This window comes from Tasmannia lanceolata, unplaced genomic scaffold, assembly GCF_043159265.1.
Source record: "Tasmannia lanceolata isolate RefF3 unplaced genomic scaffold, GAP_Taslan_0.1 ptg000005l, whole genome shotgun sequence".
NCBI classification, from domain to species: domain Eukaryota; kingdom Viridiplantae; phylum Streptophyta; class Magnoliopsida; order Canellales; family Winteraceae; genus Tasmannia; species Tasmannia lanceolata.
In genome coordinates, this window is record NW_027518682.1 from 571294 (window position 1) to 577214 (window position 5921).

The following is a 5921-nucleotide window of genomic DNA, read 5'->3' on the forward strand; positions in this document are numbered from 1 at the left end:
TGTTCACGCCAAATCATGTCATACCTTTGTAAGGGGGGCGCATGCGTCCTGCGAGGGGGGGGCTTGAAAATATTGTGTATTCAAATCTATACGTACACCTCTCTTTTTTGGACATTTACTAAATTAAGCTTGTCAAGAAGCGTTTTAATTTACTATTAATAGCAGATAGAAAAGGAGGGTTGGTGAGCCTTTTTTTAGTAAATATTTGGATTTTTATCAAAAATAGGCTCGACTTAAATGTTTGTCATAACACGCGTAGGCGGGTCACGAGCAACTACAATTTTAGTAAATTGGAGCGTTAAGAAGGATTCGATACAGTTCGAGGTCGAATCAACAAGTGGAGGTATTCAGGTGATTTGAGTAACTAGCGATCGAATATTTTAGCATCTTTGAATGAAATGCATTTGCCGCTTATTTCTCAAGTTTTTTTTTACTATAAGGACTTTTGCTAGTTCAGATCATGTCGTAATTTCTTTAAAAAAATTGTTGAAATAATTGAGTTTGCTACATTGTTTTGTTATACCTACTTTAATCCCATATATTTTAGGTTACCAAGTAATCACATAATATTCCCAATAATTTTTTATCTCTTTTTTGATATCCTGGAATAATAATTACATGATGGGATTTGGCATTTCGCGGATGGTCTGTTGCATGTCACAGCAGCCACCTTGTGACTGAAGACAAAATCTGTTGAAAAGTGAGCCCAGACCATCCGTGAAATGCCTTATGCCATGGACGCTAACAAATCCCTATAATGATTTTATTAGATTCGATGATTCATAGATGATAAATTTCTTCATCCAAATCTCACTTGTTTCTATAAAAGCAATATGAAAAACCCATGGGTTTCTAATGAGAGGTTAAGGTTCAATTAGAGCTTTGAGCAAATAGGAGGCAAATGGTGGGTGTTTTTCATTGTTATTGATCAATGTGGCTCAAGGTTTTCAATTACTTAGTATTTGAATGTATTTGCGTATGGAGACGAGGATGTTGAATGTGTTTCATTGACTAAAAATAACACTTGAAAGTAAAAATGTTCTACATAGGGATTTCAATTGTCTTATAATTACATATATATATATATATAAATTTTGAGACGATGAAAAATTCGCACCCCTTTAACGTCAACTGACATCAAAAAGCGTTAAAGTCTGCCACATACCCTCCTTTTTTACGCTTTTTGACTTCAATTCAGAGTGAAGGGGTGTGAATTATCCTCTAGGGGTGCGAATTTATTATCTCCCAAATTTTATATGCTAGTCTTCTAGCCAGTAGTATGTGGCAATTTTGTAGTTATTCATGTCATAAGTGTTTAATAGTTAGTGAAAAAATATATATGCAAAGGAAAAGGTGCGAATTTATCGTCTCATAGATATATGCTAGTCCTCTAGCCCGTGGTATGTGGCAATTTTGTAGTTATTCTTCTCATAAGTGTCTAATAGTTAGTTAAAATTTATACATGCAAAGGAAATGGTGAGAGGAGAGGTCGGTCGTCCAACTTCTTTTTCAGACCCGTTTTGTATTCTCCATTCATTTAAGTAGGCCCGCTTTTCTCTTTGGGGCTGCACAACCTCATCTCGCTCCCGCACTGTATAGAAACTGATATTATAAAGCCAAGTAAATTACAACAACCAAAAAATCGAAAGGACTCAATTTTCCTTCTTGTTAATGGGGGCATTTAGTGTGAGAAATCTCAGTCCTATGAAATTAGCACTCTTCTCAAATTGACTATTAGTAAGTAGTTACCATAACATCCGGAAAAGATTAGCCTCTCCTAGCATTATTATGTTGCCAATTCATTGACAGAGAAAGATAGAGATTATTATTGAGAAGGAAGCATTCGGATGGGCAAATTCAAAGCATCCATTCAAAATTGGAAATTGCCAGCACTACAAAAAATCCCCTTCTTATCTCTAGAGCTGTTGCTTTTAAATCTGGGGAGTGGCATTCTGTTACGGTCCTGAGTGAGGCCCGCCAAGGTATGGGACTGGGTGGGACCCAACATGGTATGGGATAGGTTTAAAGCACATTGCCTAACGCATTCAATCAGCTCTGGAGCTTTTGGCATATTGGTAAGGTACCTAATGTTTGATATCAGAGCAGCCACAACGTCCCGTGTTCGAGTCACAAAAGGGGTGACTTGTGGAAAGGGCTACTTGGAAAAAAAAAAAAAAAAACAAAGTTAAACCCGAATGGGTTGCCAAAAACAGCAGATGCGGAAGCGTGGTTGTATGTTACGGTTCTGGGTGAGGGCCTACCTAGGTATGGGACTGGGTGGGACCCAGCCTTATGGGACGGGTTTAAAGGGTCTTGCCTAACACGTACCAAGGGTCCCTTCTCTTAATGTAGTAAGACGGATTCACATTTCTTTAATTTCCATGTCTCCCTTATGTGCATAGTAAAGGGGAACCAAACATTGCTAGGAAAAGGAAAATGTATACTTTCTGATTTTCCAAATTTTCGATGCAACCAAACTGTAGCGGCCCAAAACCTACCGTGGATAACACTCTCCAATCTACCACTAGCGGACACATGAAAGTACCCAAGATCTTGCACAAACAAGATGGAAAAAATGTATGCCAACAAACCACGACCACTAAAGGGGGGAAAATATATGTACTTTCTGATTTTCCCAATTTTCGGTGCAACCAAACATACCCAAAGGATCTCCCATATGGATGAGGAGAGGGGAGAGGGTTTCTCTTTGATAGCGAGCGTGTGGTTGTTGTGAGAGGTCTCGTATATTCCTGTGTTCTTGTATGTCTGCTTCATTTTCCCTTGTTTCTTGTACTAGTAAAAATGCACCTGCAACGCATGTGTGCAATCGATTTCGCGTAAGAATAACCACAAATTAAGTAATGGCCTAAAAATAACTGTAAAACCTATAGAAATGAACTCTATGCATTTAGATAGGCATAAGCACAAATGAAATTTTTTTTATGATAAAACCATTTGGCATGTGAATTGCTACAAACATTTAGCATAAGTAAACCCTAAGACAATGTAATTAAGAAGACTTCACAAAGGAAATTTATATTAATTAACCTAAAATAAAGTTGAGAGCTTATTCCTTAGATGGATGCATATAAATAAAAGAAAAATAAATAAATCGAAGAGAAAATGTAAGTATTGGCGTACAAATAGCAGTAAAAGCTACAGAAGTCTTCAACTCTATGCATTTAGATAGGCATAAGCAGAAATGTTAAATTGTTATCATAAAGACCATTTGGCGTGCGAATTGGTACAAAAATTTGGCAATTTTTTTTTTTTACAGAAAACACCTTTAGCATAAGTAAACAATAAGACAATGTGATTAAAAAGAATGCACCAAGGAATGTTCCATTAATTAACCTAGAATAAAGCTCACCAATGTTTATAATCACGAAAACAATGTCTATGTTCCCTAGGAATGTTCCAATACCCATCATGAATAAAATGAAGAATGTGTGCGCCCCTTGCAGAAGGAATACACAAATGACGAAAGATGGTGCAATAGAAGTATGAGAGACATTTGCTTTTTGGTAACAAAAGAAAAATTTTCAAAAGAAAAAAAGAAGTATGAGAGACATAAATTTGCAAGTCACTAAATAACTAAATGATGTGTTAATATAAAGATGACAAATTAAGAAGAAAGTAAATGTAAACTATAAAATATACCTTCTTAGTTTTGCCAGAAAGTAGAGTTTCACAATCATTCATTGCCAATGCATTGACCGATTTTTTATCCCATTTGGCAGAGATTGGACTGCATCTATGTCACTGAGATATGGTACCAATTGTTGACCACCTCAACTCAAGCCGGGTTGTTTTGGATTTTGAGAAGCAATAGTGAGTCACCAATAATCAGTTTGTAACTCACAATCGGTTCTCAATATCCAAACCAAACAGGGACTAACAATTAACAAAGGGAAATGTTATCCGCACTACTATATCTTGATGATCACACTCCTCACTTTATTAAAGTACGGTATGGCCCGCACCATAGGATTATCCAAACCGTCTATTGTGGACTATGGAGACTATTTCAATGTTGAAAAAGAAAAACACATAAACAGAACTTCTTCAGATGGAACCCAAATTCGGGTTTCGGGTCAGGTCAGGTTGCCCGACAGTCCAATCCGACCCGACCCGATTTCCAATTCGGGTTGATTTTTCCCAACCCAATTTGCGAAAAAGCTTAACCCAACCCAACCCAAATTCGGATTGAAGCCGTCGGGTTCGGGTTGAACCCGAACCGCGTGGGAACATCCAAGTAACAACGATGGCTTCAAATTATATATAGTGTTAATGTCCTCACTACTATATTTTATAATGGCACTACTCACCGTATTTTGATGATCACACTCCTCACTTTATTAAAATGTACGGTATGGCCCGTACCATAGGATGATCCAAACCGTCCATTAGATGGGCCACTGCCTACATAGGTGGTGCCTAAAAATAATTTTCATAGGTTGATCCGAACCCTCCGATCTATAGAGAGTTATAGGTTGATCAAAACCGTCCATGTGATGGAACACAACATCAATCGGTTGTGCCCATAAAATCATTTCCATAGGTTGATCCTATCCCTCCAATCGATATCGGCTGATCATAGCCCTCAAATCGATAGAGGTTTCCATAATTGTTGTTCCTCTTAAGGTGCCTGAAATCCGTCAATATTTTGCAAGTGTCATGCATGAGTAATATCAAGTAGTTCTTCGTCATTGTCATATGTCTTTACCTCTTCTTGGTACTTTTTTTTTCCGTAATTGTCATAGACAGGTACCCGTGTCGGTACTTTTCGTATGTAGATTACGATTTTACCCTAAAGAAAGTAGGTAATATCATAACATCTTATTCAAGAGAATAGGCATAATACAAGTGGGATATAGATGGAATTTTTGGCAAAGGGTGGAAGAAAATAACCCAAGATTTTGCCTTTAAATATGTAGATGTAGATTAAGATTTTATCCTAAAGAAAGTAGGTAATATCATAACGTCTTATTCAAGAGAATAGGCATAATACAACTGGGATATAGATGGAATTTTTGGCACAGGGAGGAAGGAAACAACCCAAGATTTTGCCTTTATATATATATATATAGTAGTTAGATTAGATTAGATTATTCACTGCGATGTGCGTGTAGATTTACCAACGGTTTTGTCAGACTAATCATTCTGCAGCCTTATTTGCAACCAACGACCAATTTTGCTGTCTTCCAAAGTGGTCCTTCTTTTGAAATCTTGGGTTCCTTACTTTTAGTATCATTTAGACTATCAGCATTGGCTCGGAAATCTTTCCTGTAAAAATGCTTCTTTCAAGGGTTTCTAATAATAAAATATGCCAGCAACTTCCAAGTAGAAAGAGACTGGTCACTTTGTCTACCCTCTCCCATTCCCTTTCGAAAAATCCTTGAACTGTTTGGTTACATCGCCTTTTTTAATTTAAGAAAGTGTGAAAAGCGGAGTTTTTTATGAACATTTTTACCTTCAAACCACTTGGTTCATCAAAGAACCATTAAGTTGCCCAGCAGGATTTTTGATAGATGGAGCACTTTTAACAGTAAGAAAAAGCCATAAAAAAAATCCACTCTTCACATTCTTTGCTAGTAAAGTGATGCAACCAAACAGACCCCAAAATAAAACTCCCAATTCCTTGATAAAACCTACTAAAAATTTTATCATAAACCTAGACACCCCTGATAACACTCTAATATATACATTCTAACTTAACCATAGAGATCAAGAATCCTTTCAGGTGCTATTGAAGTTATCAACTCATGGGAAGTTTGCATTGTTGCTCGACGTACATGACTAGAAAAGATGGAGCTCACTGCACACATGGGAAACGAAGCAAGCTTGTCCAAACAAACAAATAAGCTATCAAATGACCATTGACTGTCATACTTTTGATATATTGCTATGATCACCTCACT